At 32.0% G+C, this 23,848-nt stretch overlaps 1 pseudogene across 1 annotated transcript in view; it reads left to right on the top strand.

Annotated features, from left to right (window-relative positions):
- Positions 1 to 390: 390 nt before the first annotated feature.
- LOC149513446 (N-terminal acetyltransferase A complex auxiliary subunit NAA15-like) overlaps positions 391 to 23,848 on the top strand; it is a 35,376-nt pseudogene continuing 11,918 nt past the window's right edge. Inside the window, exons 1-37 of the transcript XR_016330397.1 lie at positions 391 to 607; positions 1,646 to 1,724; positions 2,386 to 2,468; positions 2,558 to 2,704; positions 4,271 to 4,386; positions 5,114 to 5,219; positions 6,188 to 6,259; positions 6,361 to 6,476; positions 7,317 to 7,449; positions 8,115 to 8,192; positions 8,292 to 8,345; positions 8,445 to 8,551; positions 8,913 to 8,967; positions 9,081 to 9,176; positions 9,663 to 9,791; positions 9,896 to 9,978; positions 10,065 to 10,295; positions 13,395 to 13,518; positions 13,596 to 13,703; positions 13,824 to 13,955; positions 14,420 to 14,476; positions 14,597 to 14,694; positions 14,814 to 14,872; positions 14,961 to 15,072; positions 15,177 to 15,277; positions 19,691 to 19,743; positions 19,876 to 19,946; positions 20,311 to 20,365; positions 20,479 to 20,574; positions 20,725 to 20,779; positions 20,893 to 20,988; positions 21,474 to 21,602; positions 21,704 to 21,785; positions 21,872 to 22,102; positions 22,338 to 22,406; positions 23,188 to 23,240; positions 23,401 to 23,497. The product of XR_016330397.1 is annotated as an N-terminal acetyltransferase A complex auxiliary subunit NAA15-like (transcript). The remainder of the gene's footprint in view (positions 608 to 1,645; positions 1,725 to 2,385; positions 2,469 to 2,557; positions 2,705 to 4,270; positions 4,387 to 5,113; positions 5,220 to 6,187; positions 6,260 to 6,360; positions 6,477 to 7,316; positions 7,450 to 8,114; positions 8,193 to 8,291; positions 8,346 to 8,444; positions 8,552 to 8,912; positions 8,968 to 9,080; positions 9,177 to 9,662; positions 9,792 to 9,895; positions 9,979 to 10,064; positions 10,296 to 13,394; positions 13,519 to 13,595; positions 13,704 to 13,823; positions 13,956 to 14,419; positions 14,477 to 14,596; positions 14,695 to 14,813; positions 14,873 to 14,960; positions 15,073 to 15,176; positions 15,278 to 19,690; positions 19,744 to 19,875; positions 19,947 to 20,310; positions 20,366 to 20,478; positions 20,575 to 20,724; positions 20,780 to 20,892; positions 20,989 to 21,473; positions 21,603 to 21,703; positions 21,786 to 21,871; positions 22,103 to 22,337; positions 22,407 to 23,187; positions 23,241 to 23,400; positions 23,498 to 23,848) is intronic.

The raw sequence follows: 23,848 nt of genomic DNA, 5'->3' as shown, positions 1-23,848 counted from the left end.
CCTACGAAAAAAGACAAGGAGAGAATTATAAAATTAAGTACTTCATAAAAATATTTATTATTTGATTTTATAATAAAATAATTAATAAAAATATTTATAAGTAAAATTAATAAAAAATTAAAATTACATCTCAATATTTAAATGTACATATATTTTGATTAAATGTATATATAACATATAATAATCATTTAAATTTTAAATTAACACCTATTAAACATTAAAGTGATAAAAATAAATTATATTTTTATTAATTTTATATGTTAAATTATGATATCAATTAATAAAAATTTGTGAGATCACCTTTTAGTAAATTTTCCGTCAAACAAATGAACCAACGGCCCATATATATTAATCAAAAAGTTACTTATTTATTCCTTTTAATTTTACTTTTGTTCAAGCTTCTTGTTGACCGTAGGGTTGAAGCAGCAGATAACGCCACCACTCTATTCTCTCTCTTGCAAGCCCCTGACTCTCACTTCATCATGTCTCAATCTTCTCATATTTTTTCTCTTACGATTCTTGTTTTTCTTCTAAAATTTTCTAATTTTCTTCAACAATGGGAGCTTCGTTGCCTCCGAAGGAAGCTAACCTCTTCAAACTCATTGTCGTAAGGCTTCGATTCTCTTTTCTCTCTCATTTTTCAGTTCGTATCTACGTATTTCTAGTTGGTATTTATACTTGTATTTTGCTTTCTTATTTTTTGTTTATTCGATCGCACTTCTTTTTTCTGTTTGTTCTTTGCTTGCAAAACCCTAGCTGGATTCTGGTCTGTTTGCTTGCTGAGAAAATCGGTGGATATCAATTATAAATGGAAATTTGGACTAGATAAGCTGGTTTGTCAATTAGGTTTTTGCTTTTGGGCAATTTTTCGTATAAATTAAGTTCATTTTCTTTGTTCTGTTTAGCGATTGAAGCTTAATTAAGTTTATTGCTTTGCTTAATTTAGGTCAATGAATTCGATTTTGTTGAAAAGCAACTTTAAAAAATTGAATTTTGCTTTGACCTTTTTTTTTTTTTAAAGTAAGGATGCTCGTTGTGCTTTCCTTTTGCTGATAATTCATTTCTATCATCACGGAGAAAATTAGAGAAATGAAAATAAAAGGGTTTGGTGACTCTTCCTACTTTAGTAATTTCTCTTGCATGTTGCCAACTTTTTAAAATAGGAATTTTGTTGGTTCCTAATGGGAAACAATTGTGGCATTTTGGCTTTGATGCACATAAGCATTCAAGACAATAACAAACTTTGTGAAACAATCTATTTAAGAATTTGATAGATTGACTGGGACAATTTTTAATGTAATTGTAGGCTTTGCAGGTTAAACTTGAATATTTATATATTTTAAGAACTTGTTCGTATTAGATATAGAATAGCAACATTTGGATGTTTTCCACTCGCTATTGAGAGTTTTCCCCCCTTCCCTCTTATTTCTCCTAATTTATAGTGAAAACTAGAGTTTTGACTGGTGAATTCTTACTCTATTTTAACTTCTATAGTAATGGACTCTTGACACTGTTTTTTTGCCTGATTTTTATGTAATTAATTTTTATCTGTTATTATACGCTAGCTAATTCTCATAACTGAATTTTTATTGCTTTGGAGGTCCATGTGCTATTGCTAAAGCTCTTGTATATTTTATCATTGCAGAAATCATATGAAACTAAACAGTACAAGAAAGGACTGAAGGCTGCAGATGCAATACTGAAAAAGTTTCCTGACCATGGAGGTCGTTTAATTTTAAGCACTTATTTATTTATTTGTTTTTGGCTGAGAGGCACTTATTGCTTAGTGTTTATGTTTGCATGGTTCTTGTAAGTGTACCTGTATAAAGATGCAAGAACTCTGAAACAAAAAGAACTTTACACTTTAGAGGAAAAAGGGGCTGTCACTAGATAGTTTATGTTGTTATCAAGGTTATTGGTTTCGATAATCCTTACAAGAATGCCTCTAAGTTGACGTGATTGTTTCTGTAGACTGTATGTTCCTTTCTCATATCTTATGATTGATGTCATTTGCATTTTTGAAAGCACTAGCTGTATCGTGACTAGTCCATGATTTATGATGGTTCTAGAGATAAGTGGAACATTCTAGCAGTATCAATGTGGAGATATTCTCTATCAACTGAATATATTGCATTAATTTCGGGTATATAACTGCATTTTTAACCTATACAGTTTGAAATCTGCAATATTTGAATACCTTCTTCATCTTGGTTGGGTTTTGTGAATATTCATTAGTGTGCAGTATTGGTAGAGTGTAGTAGCGTTTTGTTTAATATATCCATCCTTTTAAATATGCAGTTTCCAAGTAATATTTTATGCTATCTGGTAACTGTTTGTTTGTTGTGTTTGTATGTTGTCATATGGGCTTTTATTCATTATTGTCAGAAACATTGTCAATGAAGGGGTTAACCTTAAATTGCATGGATCGGAAAACTGAAGCTTATGAGCTTGTTCGGCTAGGTGTAAAGGTTATCTTATTTATTTTCTTTTGGTTGCTATAATGTCAAAGCAGTGTCACTTTTTCCAACATTGTTTTCATGTTTGTGTCTTAATGTAGAATGATGTAAAAAGTCATATTTGCTGGCACGTTTATGGTCTCTATCGGTCAGATAGAGAATACAGGGAGGCTATCGAATGCTATTGCAACGCTTTGAGAATAGATCCAGACAACATTGAAATACTACGGGACTTGTCACTCTTGCAGGTATACCTTATTTACCTTCCTTCTCTATGATTTGTACATCTAGACTCAGTGTTAAATCTAAGATGTTTATCTGTTGTATGCTTAATGTTAAGTAAGAACACTTACTTGTCATGGTATTTTTCGAACATTTAAAGGATTTTCTCTGTATAAGATTTCTTGTAAGCTTTGTGGTTTGCCTAAAAGATTTTTCAGATTCCATTGTAGAATTTAAGAATCTTAAGTATTAGGGTACTTATAGGCAAGTCAATATTGCAACTAAAATAGTTTGGTGCCAACTTTTGTGCAACTATAAGTTTCGTGGTAGTTGGTAAGGGCAGGTTCATTGTGGTAACTTAATATAACTGGATGAAAACACCAAGATCAGCTACATAGTTAGTAGTGAAGTGAAAATAAAATTTATGAAATTTGAAGCTGTTTAGTTGCTTGACGGAATCTACTAGTAGATGGATAGAAAAGGCATAATTATATTAAGATAGTAACAAAAGAGACGAAGATATATGGCTTAAAACAGAGGAATGGAATATGGAGATAACTCAACTAAAAGGGAGAGGCTGTATGAGACCATGAAAAAAATATCTTCTTAAACACTTAGAAAGTAGATGAGTCAGCTGGTTTTATAACTTTGAAAATTTAGATCATAGTTTTGGTAGAAACAATTTATGGCTTTAGGGGAAGGAAAAGGATATAACAGACATCATCTGATATTCTGGCAGCAGATTAATATGAGAGATGGTTCAGATTTAGTATCTTAATTGAAGGTTTTGTTTTGAGGCATACGCAAAAATAAAACATAAGTAATATAATCAGAAGCAACCAGTCTGATTTGATCATTTTGTTCTCATTATACTGTAACAAGGAACCACCTTGAATTGATAGTTTCTGGTCTACCGCCACAGATCCTTTTTCTCTCTCATTCTACTAGTTCCTTAATGGTTGAAAGTGTTTGTAGAATGACAAGTAATATAATCAGAAGCAACCAGTATGATTTGATCCTTTCATTCTCATTATCCTGTAAGAATCAACCACCTTGAATTGATACTTTCTGGTCTACTGCCACAGAACTTTTTTCTCTCTCATTCTACTAGTTCCTTAATGGTTGAAGGTTTTAACATGAATGACCTTTGCAATTGGAAAGTGTTTATACTTTCTGGATCAGATCTGGTTCGGTTCTTCTCTTAACTTCATCTGGACATGTGCCTTACTGCTCCAGAATAGTAACAAAAGTCGGCGTCTTTGATACTGAAATTGATGATTTTCATTTCTATTATTCTCCCTTGATGCTTTAGCGCTTGCCATATTATGGATTCTTAACTCATGATTTCAGATGATTAAGTCATTTGTTGGCATTAACTTATTTGTGCCCCCCCCCCCCCCTTTTATTTATGGTTTATATGCCTTGAAAAGTTATAGGAAAAAGTATGAAGATGATGAGCATTTGTCTTTCTACTAAGATATGAAGTTTGAGAGAAATTTTTTGGATTTGATCATGGTTTTGTATTTTCTTATTGTCATGTTTCAGGTTATTTCAGAAATTATTACATTTATGTTTTATCTTTTGCATTGCAGGCACAAATGCGAGATTTGACAGGATTTGTAGATACAAGACAACAACTTTTGCATTTGAAACCAAATCATTGCATGAACTGGATTGGCTTTGCTGTAGCCCACCATTTAAACTCAAAGTACTTGTCCTTTATTTTTTCTTACAAAAATTTGTTCCAATTCTTATGTTAACTTTCACCAATTTCTGTTGACTTTTATTTTGTGAAACATGTTTTAGAGTGTTGTTATTGTTATGTATACTTGAAGGTCCAAATCGAAGGGCCTTTTGGTATTGAAAGTTGAAATATTTGTTGATATAATGAAAGCCTTTCTTTAAATTAAATGCTTAATCCTGACTTAATGTTTCTAATTATATGATCAAATGGGTGCTAACATGGATGAAATTACTGTTGATTTTTAACACGTGGTCATATTGTTTGTATGACTTCAACTAAACATCCAATAAGATATCAAACTTCTTTTATGACAATATATGGTGGGTGTAGAATGTGTTAAAGATGTTACTAATATGTACAGATAGGTGGGTCGATAGATAGGTACCCTACTATTCTAAGCTGGTTGCACTTGCATTTATGAAATTTGGTTGCCAATTAGCCTTTTACAAACAATGCCTAGTTAACTGCAGAGTTCTGTTGTTTTTGCTATAGGTTTATATGGAGACAACGATGATGCCATATTTTCATTTGGCTTTATATATGAATGAATTGAAGTTGTTGGCACAACAGTTATGAGGGTTTTTCCTTTTCTGTCCCTGTCTTAGCCAAGTAGTTCTAAGTGAATGAAGTCTTATTAATTCATTCATCCTTTAGGTATTTATGTTGTATTCCTTTTTTTGGTTGATATTAGTGGTGCAAAAGCAGTTGAAATTTTGGAAGCATTTGAAGGGACATTAGAAGATGATTATCCACCAGATAATGAACGTTGTGAGCATGGTGAAATGCTTTTATATTAGGTATTGGTTATGTACTTCAACTCTTTTTTTTTGCATGCATATGTATGTGGGATGTGGCTGTAATTTCACATGAGTTGACTTCATTATACAGACATTCAAAATTTTAGAATTTATACTAACGTATAATGGGAGTGACTGATTTGGTGTCACTTGTTAACGAGATGCCAACACAGTTAGTGAAATTATCCATAAACCAAATAAAGTAATTAAATATACGAAAATTAAAGATTTTTAATGCCTTTACCTTCTTTATAAATGTGGTCCCATTTTTGAATTAATTCTAATTTTTTTCACATGCAATTAGAAAACCTACCCATTTCTTCTTAACTTCTTTTTTCCTTCTGCTTATTTTATTGCCAAAATCTCGTCTACTTTCATGTACATGTTACACCCATTCTTTCTACTTGTGAAGTATGGCTTTTCATGATTCTGTGTGTATGGCTGATAAGTTAAATTAAATCATCTCCAAGTTTACTTTAATCTGAGATGGAGGACTAACTAGTGGCCTATAGTGGTATTTGGCATCTATAAGATATTTAATTCTTGATGTATTCATGTTAGAGAGAAATATGGCTTGTTCACTAATTGTTGGGCCTTCTACAAGTAATCATATCTGTGGTGTTTGTACTTAGCAGCTCTGAATCTTAATAATTGCTAATCTCCAATTATATGTTCTGTGGAACCATTTCGGAATTTTTGTTTCTGACATCTTAATAAATTAGTGTATCTTTCTTTTTGACTACTCTTTTTTGGTTTAACACCATTAACATGATTCGAAAACAGCTTAGCCAATTGGACAAGTACCTACAAGCCTTAGCCCTTGCAGTAGCATTTATTTCTTTAATAATATATTGGCATAGAAATATGCATAATTACATTCATTATGCATAATGGATGCTGTACATCTAGACTAGTGGTGCCCCCTGCTGCTTTTCTGATGTTTATGAGGGTATGGTATTTTTCTCCAGATCTCTTTGCTAGAGGAATCTGGGTTTCTTGAGAGAGCACTTGAGGAATTGTATAAGAAAGAGCCAAAAATAGTAAGTGTCAAATGTATAATGCCTGAATACTTTTAACATTAAAAATCTTGTAAGTTTTGAATTTTTGGACATTAAAATTCTAACCAATTCTATTATTCTAGGTTGATAAATCGACTTATAAAGAACAAGAGGTTTCTCTCCTGGTGAAACTTGGATGCCTAGAAGAAGGTGCCAATATTTACAAGGCCTTACTTACCATGAACCCTGACAATTACAGGTGAGTCTTATGCATTTGGTACTCTTTTGAAACACCTAGTTAAGCTCATTAATAAATCTTTCATAGCAAAGAATATTAGTCAACTCTTTCCTTTTATATAGCACTTCTTGAAGTTATAATTGACTTCTTTTTCTCAATGCCGTGGTGTATTATTATTGTAGGAAATGAAGAATAATTAATATTCTGAATAGTTTGTGTGTTTAAATATATTTTTTTTGGGCTAATAGGTTTTTCAATTCTTCTTGTAGTAACACCCAAATTCCTTTACCTTTGTTAGAACTTTATGAAGGGTTAAAAGAATGGTAGAAATAGTCATTATTTTTTATGTTCTATTTTCGTTGGTGCTTTAAGCTTGAAACTAATCAGTGTGTATCCCTTATGTCACAAATTCAATCGTTTTTTAGTTTTAAATTTTGTTTCTTTAAGCTTTTGCTTATACTTGTGCATGTTACATTTACATCATGGTATCTTTACATAAAATGAGGTTATTTTTATTTTTTTCATTCTTGGGATTGTTTTATATCTCTCTGTCCTGTCAAGCCCTTTGCTTAGCTCTTTTAGTAAAAAGAAGCATTATGCACCACCTCATATATAAATATAATTAAAAAGTAGCAAAGCAACTATGAGCAGAACTGTAATTCTATACTACTATATGTGTCAACAGTCTCTTGGGTGCTTTCTCAGGTTGGGAAATGAGGAAAATTCTTTTACAGAACTGTTAAATTATGTCTCTTCACTCAGTATATGCCTATATATCAGTGCAATTTATTGCTATTAGGTCTGATAAACCGGGAGCTAACCAACTTACAATTTTTATATTTGTGTATGTATATTTTTCAGATATTATGAAGGCTTGCAGAAATGCTTTGGCCTGTATTCTGAAAATGCCAAGTATTCCTCTGATGAAGTTGATTGATTGGATGCATTATACAAATCACTTTCACAATAGTATACTTGGTCTTGTGCAGTTAAGGTGATGGATTTATGTTGTGCTTCTGTTTTCATTAGGAATTTATGATGGATGTTATCGATACATTCTGTTTATTGCAAAAACTCCCTAGTGGTGGAATGTGCTAGTCTAAACTGTTTTATTATGTCTTAACTGTTAAGTCATATTAATTTCATTTTCTGTTTTGTATCTGTTCTTTTTATTATTTTTTTTATGAGCTCCAAATGGTACCTTGGGATATTCTGTTCATTATATTTACTCTGGATTTCTTCTCTCTCTCTCTCTCTCTCTCTCTCTCTCTTATTTATGGAATCACATGATGCAAATCCAACGAAAACCTTACTTTTCTGCAGAGCTGTCAAGCTTTCTCCCCTTTTCTAGAGAGAGGAGGGGTGGCTATTTTTACAAATACTCTTGTAGGGATCTTATTTTTCTTGATGGCTTGATAAGAAATTATGTGACAAAAATCTAGTGATGTGCTTCTACAACAGACACAATCCATTCAATGGCTTGTGATATTCTTAAATAATCTAGAAATAGATAGTTGTGGTATTATGCTGAAATACTTAATTGATGTCTTGATGTAACAATTGTAAGAACTCTAGGTGGTTAAAATTATGCTTTCATACGCTTCACCCTTAGAGATTTCACATGGACTTATATTAGAACTTTGTTTTCTCAATTTTTAGAGGATACCTCTTGATTTTCTGCAAGGAGACAAATTTCGTGAAGCAGCATTTAATTACATTAAGCCTCTTCTAACAAAGGTATATGCATCCAATGAGATTTTTTTTTTTGTGTGTTAGTTTGACTGGTGTTTTTAGTTTGTTGGGTGAAATAATGATATATTTTCTTGGTGGTCTCAGGAGGTTCCATCTTTATTCTCAGACCTTTCTCCCTTGTATGATCACCCTGGAAAGGTAAGTTTTCTTACTTACATATTCTAAAAATAGAATTAAGTTTCTAAATATTGATTATTCTAAACTGCTTAGCAACTGGTTGGAGCTTGATTTCATTAGGATCGATTGCCTGCTTTGTTGACACTTACACAGGCAGACATATTGGAACAACTTATTCTTGAGTTGGAGCATTCAATTAGGACCGCCGGCAGATACCCTTATAGCTAGTATATGCTTTAAACCCTTGTGTAATATTTTATTAAGTCTTAAAAGCAAATAAATGTTTAGATTTACTACTCTTTGAGGTAATATAGACTTCCAGCCCTTATGTGATATTCTAGTAAGTCTTAACAGTGTCTAAATGTTTAGATATTGGGTGCGGTCTGAGTGCATTTTTTTCTTTTATTGCTTATTGTTTGGTGAAGTCCTCAGTCATTTATGTGTTGTTATCTATTAAACAAGTACATAATGGTTGCCCATATGGTTGCATGTAAAGTTCCTTTATGTTTTTGTTTGTATGCTAATACACAAGCACACATTTTGTATTATAATGCGTCATTTCTTGCTTATGTTTCATATTGAGTGCAGGACAGAGAAAGAGCCCCCTTCAACACTTTTATGGATTTTATTCTTTTTGGCTCAGGTGGGTAACCATCAGGTTTCCTAACCCCGCGGGCCATGGCCTTTTCTTCTTTTCTTGCTGTAGATGTTTGGTGCTTTCTTTGCATTTGAGTAACTTTGAATTTATTGATGCAGCATTATGATAGAAAAGGCCAATATGATGTTGCTCTTTCAAAAATTAATGAGGCCATAGAGCACACACCAACTGTAATTGATTTATGCTCTGTCAAGGTTTGTTCTCGTCTTCAATCTTCAAATTTTTGCATTGGCTTCATCTGCTGGGTTTTATATTTTTGTTAGCTGAATTCTTTTATTTTATTTTTTAATCTTATATTTTGAATTCTTTTTGCCTGGTTTGTCTCGCATCTCACAAGGCATAGCAATACCTGAAAATCTTTCTAGATATTTCCTTGTAGTTATTGTTCACTTGTAAGAGACTTATCACTTTCTATGATACTGACCTTGATTGAATATATTGTTTTGCACTAAATTGTGCAAAGTTGATATACATTCATTTAAATGCATACTAGTTTTTCTTTGTGGACCTTAAGTCTTGATGGGCATTGGGCAGGCATATGACCTCCTTCTTAGGTTTTAGGGTTTTTGGTACATGGCTATTGTTTCTTGATGAACCTTTTTACTATCTTTTGGAGAAGTTCTTGGAATTTTCTTGAAGCTGGTTCTATGTGTATATTATTTACTTCTCTTTGGTGACAGAGTCGGATACTGAAACATGCTGGTGATTTGGTAGCTGCAGCTTCATTGGCAGATGAAGCTAGGTGTATGGATCTCGCAGACCGCTATATAAACAGTGAATCTGTGAAGCGAATGTTGCAGGTTGATCAGGTTCTAAAGCTCCCCCCCTTCATCTTTTATCATAGTTAATATTTGTCACTGTAAATTTCTTTCAGTATTACTGTACTGTTCACAAACTTTTTCCACTCTTGAAGGTGGCTTTGGCAGAAAAAACTGCTATTTTGTTCACAAAAGATGGGGACCAGCACAACAACCTTCATGACATGCAGTGCATGTGGTCTGTTTTTGTTTATTACCTTCGACATGTTGTTGTCTCTAATTACAATTTGGGTGCACCTACTGCGTGTTATCCATCTTTTGAAGGTATGAACTTGCTTTTGGTGAAAGTTACTTTTGACAAGGTGATTTTGGCCGGGCCCTGAAGAAATTTTTAGCTGTGGAGAAGCACTATGCTGATATTGCTGAAGATCAATTTGATTTCCATTCTAATTGTTTGTGGAAAATGACACTCCGTGCATATGTTGAAATGCTAAAATTTCAAGATCGGTTGCATTCACATGCTTATTTTCACAAAGCAGCAGCTGGTGCCATCAGGTGAACATTTTTGTTAGGATCTGCAAGCTTTTCAATGATTTACAATAGACTTATTCTGTTTGGTTGTGGCCTGTACGTGAAAAATGCTATGTAATCTCTGTTGTCTACTTGTCTGGGTGCTTTTAGCGTCTGTCACCTATTGTTGATCAACATATGCATGTGATGCTTCACTTTGGGTTAGATTTTCTTTGCCTCCCTCTTTTTCCTTTTGTCTTTTGGGGAATGGGGGATTATTGCATGCATATATGTTGCATTAATCATATGTTGCAATGATGTGTTGTCTGAACCTTGCTTTCAAAGCATGAAAAACTTCCTAAAGGTAACTGTTGTTCATTACTTACCCTTGTACAACCATTCATTTGTTAATTAGACACTCCCATTATGATATCCAGTCTAATTCAAGACTCTTCTAGCAGCCCCTCCATTAATAGGGGAGGGGCTATCATATGAAGATTTCTGATTCCCTTCCACTATTCTAGTTTTCCCTTGAATCTTGGATGTACGGATTTACAACATTTTTCAAGACAAAACCTCGCTAAGTTTATAATCAAGAAAGTATCAAGAGTCCTTTTCTTACATTTGTTTTTGCTAGAGAAAATTTTTCGAGTTATATGAGCAAAACAGAATATAGGGTTCCAAGTTTTTTGTTGATCAAGCAACAACCTGATTTGAACCGGGGAATAAGGGATTTGCAGTCCCTCGCCTTACTGGTTGGCCATGTCACCAAAGGTTAGAAACAAAAAAAATGAGAGTATCCCCTTTTTAGTTATAGATTGGAACCATACCTTCAATTAGTTATAGTATCTCAAGTAAAAAATTAGTATTGTTCTTTTTTTCAATAAAAAAAATTTTCTTAATTTGATTTATATTATAATATAATAATATAACAACAATTATGATTCTATGTAAACCCTAGAACAAAAGTTATTACACAGCTATAGTTATCTAATAATGTATTTCATCTATCTAGATATGATGTCCATAGGGAATTAGCAAAAAATTATCATGTTTCAATTTTTCACTGAATAGATTAAAATTAAAGAAAAATAGAATTTTTCATAGAGCACATTGTGTGTTTTCTCCACTAGAGTGCTATAATGGAATAAAAAAAAAGGAAAGAATATAAATAGAAATGCTATATCTACGCATGTTTAATAAATACAGGCCTCTTTTTTGTGCACACTTCAATCATATTCTAAATATTCTACTAAAAAATAAAAAACTATAAAGTTGGTGAAACATCTCTCTACAAATCATTTTTTGAACAATGGAATCTATGAAAAAGTTAAGTTCTAGAAAAATCAACTCTCTCCCTATATATATTTTATGATTATTTTCTCTTTATCTAAATGAATAGATAAAATTAGGAATTCATTTTATTTTTCTAGTATTCAATTGCATTGGAATATGTAATATCATAATAATGGTAGCAATGGAATTATTATTATTATTATTATTATTATTATTATTATTGATATTCTATACAAAACTCCATTCGGCTAAATGGCTATCATATTGACTATCCTAAGGCCTTTTTTTGTAACTGATAGATTCATAAGTTTTTCCTTAATTCACTCTTACATGGATTATTGAAAATTAAAAGTATATCAAAATGAAATATCTAATAAATTGACTAATTCAAAATTTTCAAATTAACGATTTTTTTATTCCTGAATATCCAACTCCAAATTAATTCTTTATAATGTATTTTATTTTTCTTTGATAAATAAGATAGTAGCCATTGATGTTTTCCTATAATTTTACATAGACCTTTTTGAGGTAAATAATCTATTTTGTGCAATTCCTAATTTGAGGTAAATCCTTGTATCTTATTGGTGAAACTAATTAGTTGAAATTCAATGGACTCCTTGTTTTCTTTTTTCTCCCCTTGAAAATCAACTGAGATCCATGAATGAATTTTTTATCATAGAACAAAATTTTCTCTCTTCTTTTTGAATGTGAATTTTAATAATCAGTAATAATAATACTAGTCATTTTGATATGCACAATGATTTTAAGTTCGTTATGAACTTTATGATTTTTTCAAATAATGTTAATCAATCTGTTTTTCAATTTCATTTGTATAGGAATACAAAAGAAAATTTTAGAGTTCAAATAAGAGGCTGTTGTTGATTCATTTGTTGATCTAATTGATATGTATGTGATTAAATTAGTATTATGTATCAGAATGCTATGTAAGACAATCCTTGTGCCCCGTCTCTTTGTTTTATATACCTGATGGACCACATACATAATATATAGGAAAATGTACCATTAACGAATTTTCAACTGTGGATACATGTCTATCCTTACCATACAGAAACAAATGCTATTAATAAGCCAATTATGTTATATTATAAAGCAATTTTTTTTTTTTTTTTGGCTTTACACATACCTTAGTTGCAATAACTCCTCTTGCCCTACAGTTCAAATGCTCTCCCACAAATTATTAACTATTAAAAGAAGATGCAAATATTTGGATCTGCTTAAAAAATTTGTGTTCAAATGATGCTCAAGTCAAATTTAATTTAACAAGTATTCTAGATTATAGTTTCTGATTTTTATAAGGTTATATACTTGTTTCATAGTTAGGATGGTGTTTTATGTTGTACTTAGGGGATTCTTATTATGTCGAGACCTTGTGGTATATGCCAAACAGGATAAAAATTTTGCTTGGTAGTCTCAATTTGCTTTCGTTATATCTTTTGTAAGTTCATATTCTCGTGATGTTATTACTGAAAGGATTAAATGTTCCTTGCGGGCATATTGAAATTTGAGATTGTGGCTTTTTAAATGATAGGAAGGCGGCGCCTGGGATTTCTGTTGGGTTAAGGATGGAGAATTGCATGTTACTGTACCAGAATTTATTTGTTGATTATAGCTTTTTATATTGATCTTATTGATTTGATGGTGAAATGGAATGGGATGATATAGTGACAGGCCATGCAACAATTAAGTAATAGTTTTTGTGATTGATCCATTGTCCCATTTCTACGCTGGTGTTTCTTTCTCTGAAACTCTTGGCTTGAAACTGGTGATTACTTCAATTTTGAACCTTTTCTTTCTGCATTGTGATAATTATTGGATTTTGAAGTGCAGATGCTATCTAAAGTTGTTTGATTCTCCTTTGAACTCACTGTATGAAGAAGAGGATGACACATCAAAGACTCCTTCTCAGAAAAAGAAAATGAAGAAGCAGAGGAAGGCGGAACGAGCTAAGAAAGTATATCAGCTTGTTTTGGTGATTCTTGGCTAACACTCTCTTTGATGATTTCATTCTGATGCTGTGTATTATTTTAGGAGGCAGAGGAGAAAAATGAAGAATCAAGTTCTAGTGGCATGTCTAAGTCTGGGAAACAACATGTTAAACCTGTAGATCTCGATCCTTTTGGAGAAAAATTATTGAAGGTTACCTATTATTATCTTTTCCCTGTGCTTTAGATTCCTGATTAAAGTCCTCGTGCTGTAAAAATGTGTTACGCTAATGCCTATTAAGCTAAGACTGTTTAATCTGTATTTTTTTTTCAGACAGAGTATCCCTTGTCCGAAGCAACGAAGTACTTGAAGTTGCTTCAGAAGAACTCACCTGATTCTTTGGAGACGCACTTACTTTCTTTTGAAGTAAATATGAGAAAGCAGAAGATTTTACCTGCCTTTCAGGTATTATATTTTCCAAGAATTGAACATGAGATGTGTTGCTTGTTCTTTTTGTGTTTGGTCAACTAGAACTGATATTTAATTGTCAGCTGGTGGTTTGTGAGGAAGCCCCTTCTCTTGTTTTCTCCTCTCTTTTTTCACTTGCTGCCTGTGGATATGTTCTTGAAGCAACCAGAACTAATATTTAATTGTCAGCTAGTGGTTTGTGAGGAAGCCCCTTCTCTTGTTTTCTCCTCTCTTTTTTCACTTGCTGCCTGTGGATATGTTCTTGAAGTAAAGAAACTATACCTTTTAACCAAACATCTTTTTCTTATTACTCTACTCACTCAATGAATTTATGTGTGAATTAGATAGTGTGCACGACATATCTTTGAGTTGTAGAACAATGGTTTTGTGCAGTAGTACTTTTACCATTTCATGAGCTCATATTAGTAGGTTTGTCTTGGTTTTATTTTGTTTTCCTGAAGGCTGTAAAGCAACTGCAAAGGCTGGATGCTGAGAATCCAGATTCACATCGCTGCTTGGTATGTAACATCTGCCCTACCATATTTGTGCACTGCCATGCACAACTGCATTCTTTTCTGTTCTTAGATACAAAGATCATGTAATCTTTACAATGCTTATTTGAATTTAATCTAATGCAGATTAAATTTTTCCATAAATTGGGCTCAATGCCTGCTCCATTAACTGATGCTGAAAAACTTGTTTGGAGTGTCTTAGAAGCTGAGCGTCCATCCATCAGGTTCTCTTTGAAATGGCTTTATGATAGCTATTCCCCCTACTAGAATTTTGTTGTATTACTGCTACTATTATTATTTTGATCCCTGATGCATTAAATCCCTTTATGTTCTCTTTCCGCAGTCAATTGCAGGAGAAAACTCTTAGTGAGGCGAACAAAGTTTTCCTTGGTAAACATGAAGGTATTATGACCTTTGCATAACATGATGCATTTTAGGTTCCTTGAGGTAGGTTGTATAATCATGCAATTTTCACTTTTTGGTTCTGCAGAATCTTTGATGCATATAGTGGCAGTTGCAGAAATGTTATATACCTTGGAGCACACCAAGAAACTTGAGGCTGTTAAGTTAATTGAAGATTCATGCAATAAAGTCATGCCAATGTAATGCTCTTAGTGTACATTAAAATTTTTGCTGTTTGATGTCGATTCCATGCATTGCAACTTACTCTTGAGATTAATTGTTTCTTTCTCTTTTGCTTGTCCAGGAATGGGGCACTTGGACCAGTACTGGCGTGGAAACTCAAGGACTGTATTGCAGCCCATAAACTCTTAGAAAAGGTTCTTATTGACCGAGATGCTACTTTGAGTAAGTATAATTCTCCACATAAATTGATGCTGACTAGAAATTTGACTTTGACTCCATTAACAACTAATGAAATTAATTACTGTTGTTTGTTTAGAAAGTATTTTAGTAAGAATATTAATGGTATTGAAATTTTGATATACTGTTAATTGAATATTATAGATTAGATGCCTAAAAATAAAACATTAAATTAGGATTTTTAAATTTATGGTTTCAACATCATTCAGTGATTTTTTTGAGATGTATCTCACGAGTTCTGATTGCTTGTTGGTTTTTGTTATTATGATGCTTAATCTTTGAAAGTTGGATGCTGTGATTATTATTGGCATTTTAAAGAAAGGTGGACTTTCATGATAATAATTTTCTCACTTTCTTATTGATGTTTATTTAATTGAAGTTGCAAGCTATGTGACAAAATTATTCAAGAAATGATTGTTTATTCTTTGTTTAGACCCTCTTTATTAATAGCTTATTAGACAATTGAAGTAAAATTATGTAGACAATTTGAAAGAGTGCTTTACAGCAGGCGGAAAAAAGGAGCATCTTGAAGTTGTGCAAGCCATGACAATGCTTTCTTCTGTTGCTTTGAGATCAAAATTTTCGCTGCTTTTCTAATCGTGAAATGCATTCCTTTGCAAATGTGTATAATTTATCCACATTTATGATTTTAGGGTTGATATATATATATATATATATATTCTTTTATTTGCTTACCATTTGGTTGAGGTCTTTAGAGATATCTGGCTCCATAGTTTTGCCCCAAAATTTGAGGCGCTATAGAAAATTTTTGGGTACTGCTGATGAAATCTTCTGGTCAGCATGGGAAGAACACTGTTTTAGAGCTAATCTTTGCCTTTGGAGCATGTTGTACTTCGCCCCTTTTATTAGTTGCCATTTATAAACACTACATAATGTGGAAAATTTTGCTATGGAGCTGACAAGAGTGGCTATCAAAAATTCCCAGTTTTGTTGTTCTAAGTCTCGTCTCTTATGGTTTGCTGTTTGAATTTTATTATAGAGGAAAGGTTGATAATTAGTAACAAAAAGTGGATTTTGATTGGATTATAAAATTTTATTATTAGTTGAAAAAGGTTAACCAAATCTTGTTGAGATGCTACATAAAATTATTTTTCTTTAAAATTTATATAATTTAAATTATTAATATAATTTTTAAAGTTATAATAGAACATATAAGTTTAATATCGTAAATAAAAAATAGTTATTTTTATTTTCGAAAAATTGAATCATTATATATCAAGAGGATTAATTAGATATAAATCAAATATAATATAAAATTATTATGTCTTATCTATTATTTTATATATTAAACATAATGAAAAAGTATTAAATAATAAGTATTATATGTAATTGGATGATTAAATTGTTAAACACTTAATTTTTTTTGTTTGAGTAATTGTTAATTATTAGATTTTTAAAATTTTTTTAACCAATCAAATTTGAATTTTGTCATATTATATTTTGATTTGTTAATTTTTTTAATACATTAAAAGTTATTTGATTATAATTATAATTATAATTTTTAATGGTATATAATTTTATAAGAAACCAAAAGAAGTGTTTCCGTATATTTATAATTTTATCTCCTCAAACCCAACGATTATGGAAAAGCATGAAATCCCAATTTTTAAGCTTTGGAATATTCTTTAAAAAAACCTCGAAAAAAAAAAAATCTAAGTGATTAATTTTTAAAATTTTTAATTTATTAATTTAATTTGTATGAAAAAAAAAATTAAACATTTAAAATATTTTCAAATTTATAATTTTAAAAATTTGACTAAATTAAAATTTAATTAAATTACATATTATTTGAAATAATAATTATCCCAAAGGATCTCGCACCACAAGTTTTTTAAAATTTAATTTCTCCTTGCTAGTTTCCATGTACAATTTTATCAACATATCGTTGAACCTTCTTTTCTTTCTTTCAGTATTTTATTGAGTTTTTCTTTTACTAACTATAATCAAGTAAGTCAATAGAGATTGGTGCAAATAATTAAAGTTTAAGATTTAGATGTAAAGTATCTAGATTTATGATAATCAGATTCAAATCTTTAATGATTTTTTATTAATAAATAATTTATTAATTTTTAAAAATAAGATAACTTCTCTTATTTTAAAATTTTTTTACAAAAAAATATAATAAAATAAAAACGTCATAATATAAAGAGAATCTAAGAACACAAAATGTCTTCAAAAAAGATTTGATATATTTAACTCGGTTTTCTTCTCAATTGATTCATTATTTCACTTTTTCGTTCATGATTTTGCTAATTTTCTCCTTGATAATATAGTTATCAACAATGTTTTAGAAGCTTATCATGGGGTGCAGTGATGGTTGACCCATGCAATCATAAACACCACCACGTGTCTTTGGGAATAGGACTAATGAGAAGGGGAGGGTCCTCCTTTTATTTTGAGAAAAGTCTAAATTTCTAAACCACCAAATAAAATGATAAGCTCTTTTTTTTTTTTTTGGTGAATTGGTGAGGGTTTTTTTGTAATTGCAGATATTTATTAGTCTTTCACCATCCTTTTGGCCAATTTTGAGAAACGATACTATTCCTTCTCACTAGTCATCCTTGCAACTTTTAAGCTTTGGCTTGGCTGGGCATTTGGTTAAAGTTTGGTGTGGGGGTAATTTAGATTTTAATTTAGAATTGCTTTTGCTAACATCCGCATCCTCCATTCTTCCTCAACTTTGTTTTCTTTAGAAAAATGAAATTTCTTTTAAAATTGATGGGGCTCCTCCATTCTTTCTATTTTCCTTTTTTTTTCTTCTGAAGTGTATTTTTTTTTTTTTCATTTATATAAAAGAAGCAGAGCTGATTTTCATCAAATATGTTTTTCATTTAGTCACTACGTTTATTTTAAATACAAAAAAGTCAATTTTTAATTTAAAATTTAATTGGTTAAGTTTCGATGGTTAGATTTTTTGGCATTTTAAATTTAAAACCCACTGTCTTCAGCCATTCTTCTATCATTTCAATTTTCTTTCTCTCAAATTTAGGTTTTTCGTTTTGGATTCCCGTTCGGCTTGAAATATAGATTATTGTCAATAATATCGACATCAAGCAAGTAATGAGTCAATTCAACTTTCCTTGAGATTGGGCATCAAGATTAGGTTGGGAAATTAGGGTTCTTGATCTTATAAGAGGGAAATTAATTCCTTTGAGGTGAAAGAATTTTTCTCGGCCATTGGTCAATCCAAACAAAGTAGAGAATTAGTTGGTGAAGGACAAATTGGAATGTGTGAGGAATTTGGAGACCTTCTGAAGGGTTGATTTCTACCATCTTAATTTTATTTAAATTTTTTTACTTCAAATAATGCCCGATTTGATTTTTTTTTTATTTTTTTCTGATGATAAAATGTGTTCTCGTTATAGACTGTAGATAATGATGTTGCTAGTGTAAGCTATTTTATTATGTCTTAGCTGTTAGTCATATTAATTTGATTTTCTGTTTGGTATTTTTTTTTAATGAGCTCCAAATGGTACCTTGGGATGTTCTGTTCATTATATTTACTCTGGATTTCTTCTCTCTCTTATTTATAGAATCACATGATGCAAATCCAACGAAAACCTTACTTTTTTGTAGAGCTATCAAGCTTTCTCCCCTTTTTTGGAGAGAGGAGGGGCGGCAATTTTTACAAATACTCTTGTAGGGATATTGTTTTTCTTGATGGCTTGATAAGAAATTATGTGACAAAAATCTAGTGATGTGCTTCTACAATAGACACAGTCCATTCGATGGCTTGTGATATTTTTAGATAATCTAGAAATAGATAGTTGTGGTATTATGCTGAAATACTTCATTGATGTCTTGATGTGACAATAGTAAGAACTCTAGGTGGTTAAAATTATGCTTTCATATGCTTCACCCCTAGAGAGTTGACATGGTGGCTAATTCTTTTATTAGTGGCTATCTTTATCTCATTCTTTTAGTTAAACTGACTTTCCTATATAAAAACCTTTTGACGGTGGGCCAGGTTACGGCATGATTGAAATAAAGTGTCAAACTCTAGAGCTTTTGGGATTTGACTCATGCAGTGAGGATGTATTTAAATTGTTTTCTTCCTGTAACCCACATTTGTTATGTATTCATTCATGAGAATTGTAATTATTGTTGTTACAATGTGCATCATTATTGCCAATAAATGCTACTTCCTTTATGATATGTGATGAATGTTCTAGGACTTATATTAGAACTTTGTTTTCTCAATTTTTAGAGGATACCACTTGATTTACTGCAAGGAAACAAATTTCGTAAAGTGGCAATTGATTACATTAAGCCTCTTCTAACCTTTATATCCAAGTGAGATTTTTTTTTTTTATTAGTTTGACTGGTGTTTTTTAGTTTGTTGAGTGAAATAATGATATATTTTTTCTGTGGCCTCAGGGGGTTCCATCTTTATTTCAGACCTTTCTCCCTTGTACGGTCACCCTAGAAAGGTAAGTTTTCTTACTTACATATTCTAAAAATAGAATTAAGTTTCTAAATATTGATTCTCCTAAACTGCTTAGCAACTGATTGGAGCTTGATTTCATTAGGATTGATTACCTGCTTTGTTGACACTTATACAGGCAGACATATTGGAACAACTAATTTTTGAGTTGGAGCATTCAATTAGGACCGCCGGCAGATACCCTGATAGGTAGTATATGCTTTAAACCCTTGCGTAATATTTTAGTAAGTCTTAAAAGCAAATAAAATGTTTAGATTTACTACTTTTTGAGGTAATATAGACTTTCAGCCCTTATGTGATATTCTGGTAAGTCTTAACAGTGTCCAAATGTTTAGATATTGGGTATGGTCTGATTGCATGTTTATCTTTTACCGCTTATTGTTTGGTGAAGTCCTCAGTCATTTATGTGTTGTTATCTATTAAACAAGTACAAAATGGTTGTCCCATATGGATGCATGTGAAGTTTCTATGTTTTTGTTTGTATGCTAATACACAAGCACGCATTTGGTATCATGCTGAGTCATTTCTTGCTTGTGCTTCATATTGAGTGCAGGACAGTGAAAGAGCCCCCTTCAACACTTTTATGGATTTTATTCTTTTTGGCTTAGGTGGGTAACCATCAGGTTTCCTCACCCCATGGGCCATGGCCTTTTCTTCTTTTCTTGCTATAAATATTTGGTGCTTTCTTTGCATTTGAGTAACTTTGAATTTATTGATGCAGCATTATGACAGAAGAGGACAATATGACGTTGCTCTTTCAAAAATTAATGAGGCCATAGAGCACACACCAACTGTAATTGATATATACTCTGTTAAGGTTTGTTCTCGTCTTCAATCTTCAAATTTTTGCAATGGCTTCATCTGATTGCATGTGAAGTTTCTATGTTTTTGTTTGTATGCTAATACACAAGCACGCATTTGGTATTATGCTGAGTCATTTCTTGCTTGTGTTTCATATTGAGTGCAGGACAGTGAAAGAGCCCCCTTCAACGCTTTTATGGATTTTATTCTTTTTGGCTTAGGTGGGTAACCATCAGGTTTCCTCACCCCATGGGCCATGGCCTTTTCTTCTTTTCTTGCTATAAATATTTGGTGCTTTCTTTGCATTTGAGTAACTTTGAATTTATTGATGCAGCATTATGACAGAAGAGGACAATATGACGTTGCTCTTTCAAAAATTAATGAGGCCATAGAGCACACACCAACTGTAATTGATATATACTCTGTCAAGGTTTGTTCTCGTCTTTAATCTTCAAATTTTTGCAATGGCTTCATCTGCTGGGTTTTATATTTTTGTCAGCTGGATTCTTTTATTTTATTTTTTTCTTATATTTTGAATCCTTTTTGCCTGGTTTGTCTCGCATCTCCAAGGCATAGCATTACCTGAAAATCTTTCTAGATATTGCCCTGGAGTTATCGTTCACTTGTAAGAGACTTATCACTTTCTATGATACTGACCTTGATTAAATATATTATTTTGCACTAAATTGTGCAAAGTTGATATGTATTCATTTAAAATGCATACTAGTTTTTCTTTGTGGACCTTAAGTCTTGATGGGCATTGGGCAAGCATATAACCTCCTTTCTTAGGTTTTGGGGTTTTTGGTACATTGCTATTGTTTCTTGATGAACCTTTTTACTATCTTTTGGAGAATTTCTTGGAATTTTCTTGAAGCTGGGTCTATGTGTATATTATTTACTTCTCTTTGGTGACAGAGTCGGATACTGAAACATGCTGGTGGTTTGGTAGCTGTGGCTTCATTGACAGATGAAGCTAGGTGTATGGATCTTGCAGATCGCTATATAAACAGTGAATCTGTGAAGCGAATGTTGCAGGCTGATCAGGTTCTAAAGCTCCCCCCTTCATCTTTTGTCATAGTTAATATTTGTCACTAAATTTCTTTCGGTATTATTGTACTGTTCACAAACTTTTTCTACCCTTGAAGGTGGCTTTGGCAGGAAAAACTGCTGTTTTGTTCACGAAAGATGGGGCCAGCACACCAACCTTCATGACATGCGGTGCATGTGGTCTGTTTTTGTTTATTACCTTCCACATGTCGTTGTCTCTAATTATAATTTGGGTACACCTACTGAGTGTTATCCATCTTTTGAAGGTATGAACTTGCTTTTGATGAAAGTTACTTTCGACATGGTGATCTTGGACGAGCCCTGGAGAAATTTATAGCTGTGGAGAAGCACTATGCTGATATTACTGAAGATCAATTTGATTTCCATTCTTATTGTTTGCGGAAAATGACACCTCGTTCATATGTTGGAAAGCTAAAATTTAAAGATTGGTTGCATTCACTTGCTTATTTTCACAAAGTAGCAGCTGGAACCATCAGGTGAACATTTTTGTTAGGATCTGCAAGCTTTTCAATGATTTACAATAGACTTAGAAACCAAAAAAAATGAGTGTATCCCCTTTATAACTTTAGTTATAGATTGGATCCATACCTTCAATTAGTTATAGTATCTCAAGTAAAAAAATTAGTATTGTTCTTTTTTTCTTTCAATAAAAAAAATTCTTAATTTGATTTATATTATAATGTAATAATATAACAACAATTATGAGTCTAGGTAAACCCCATAACGAAAGTCATTGAACGGCAACAAAAAGTTCAACCCAACAATGAAAAGCAGCTTGAGGTTTTTGTTCTTTTCATCCCTATGCCATTATGAAAAATTTTATCTTTACGAGTACCCATTTGCATGTTCATTGATTTATGATTTGGGTGTGAGTTTTTTGGTTTCATTTTGTGTCTTTTGTCATCTATTGTCTTGCTTATAAGTACTCCAGTTTAAGATACCCATTTGCCTGTACTGCTAGTTCATACATTTGAAGATTTTATCTTGGTTAATGAGGAGGTCAAATAATTTGAAAGAATTTCAAGCTATTGCTATTAGAAATTACCTTCTGCAGATGTTTAGCTCAGAAATCAGATTGATTTAGTTACATATATGAGGGTTGATTAGGAGACTCTGTCTGGTGTAATATAAAAGATTTTGGCTGAGGGGCTCAAATGAGCAAGTTCAAGTCATGAAAGTAGCCTCATTGTGTAAAAAATGCTGAATCCTAAAGGCTAGGAACATTTTTCAAATGACTCTTCTTGGTTTCTCATCCTTCATTGGCAGGATTGAGGCTGAGTAATGATCCTCTTTATGAGGGAAGATTACTCAAAAGGCTGTTTAGAAAGCATTCTCCAAATTGCTATAAAAACCAACCATCATAGCAAAACAGCAGTGTCTGTGTTTCTTCATTTTTGGGTTCTGCCACACACTGAAATACCCTTTGCATATCAACAGGAGCTGACCTCAACCTCTGGACCTTGTGATCCTTTATGTTAAGTTGATGAAGCTAGCTTGTTAGATTTTGAAGTTACTTACCAGCCAAAGACTAATTTGTTGAAAACTATTGGTGTCTCCACAGCTGCTTTAACAGGGACTGTGGCAATTAACCTATCATGGGTTACCAACATCCAGGTTTATCTTTAATTTCTTGTGCAATCCGTTCTTTGTAGGTTTTAATCATTTTTTCATCTTTGGCCAATATTTTGCATATTCTTGTATTATGCACAGAAGCCTTTCTTAATTTGATCTAATTTCATAATGTATATTTCTATGGCATTGCTTTTTGGAATAGGATATGTAGGCATTATCTTCGAAGAATTTCTAGCCTTCAATAAAAGTGGAATAGATTGTTGATGGCTGTGAGTTTATGGGTGTTAAGGAGCATTGGGGTAAGAATGATTCTCAGGTGTTTAGTATTGGACTGTGTTTTTCTGCTGTCCCTCTTCTTGTAGTTTGCATCATATTTATCATTCTCATAAATTGGGATGAAAACACAAAATTCTGTTGCGTATTGGATTCTTTATTCAGTACTGTCAGGTTTCAACCTGTTTCTCTCATGTTCATTGGTGGTGGCCTAATGATCCGGTATTCATTCAAGAGTTAATGAAATACAGGATGCTTGGGCTCTAAATTTATTTCCTGATCTACTAGTTTTATTGGTCTATGTTTTTGGTGAACAATGGCTTGTCTTTTTATGAAGTGATCATTGCAATTTAATATCCTTTATTTTTAATTTATGT

This window comes from Durio zibethinus, chromosome 19 (assembly GCF_047325235.1).
Source record: "Durio zibethinus cultivar Kanyao isolate XHJ-2024 chromosome 19, ASM4732523v1, whole genome shotgun sequence".
NCBI lineage: Eukaryota > Viridiplantae > Streptophyta > Magnoliopsida > Malvales > Malvaceae > Durio > Durio zibethinus.
Note: the sequence above shows the minus strand (reverse complement) of the source record. Positions and strands in the feature narration are given on the sequence as shown.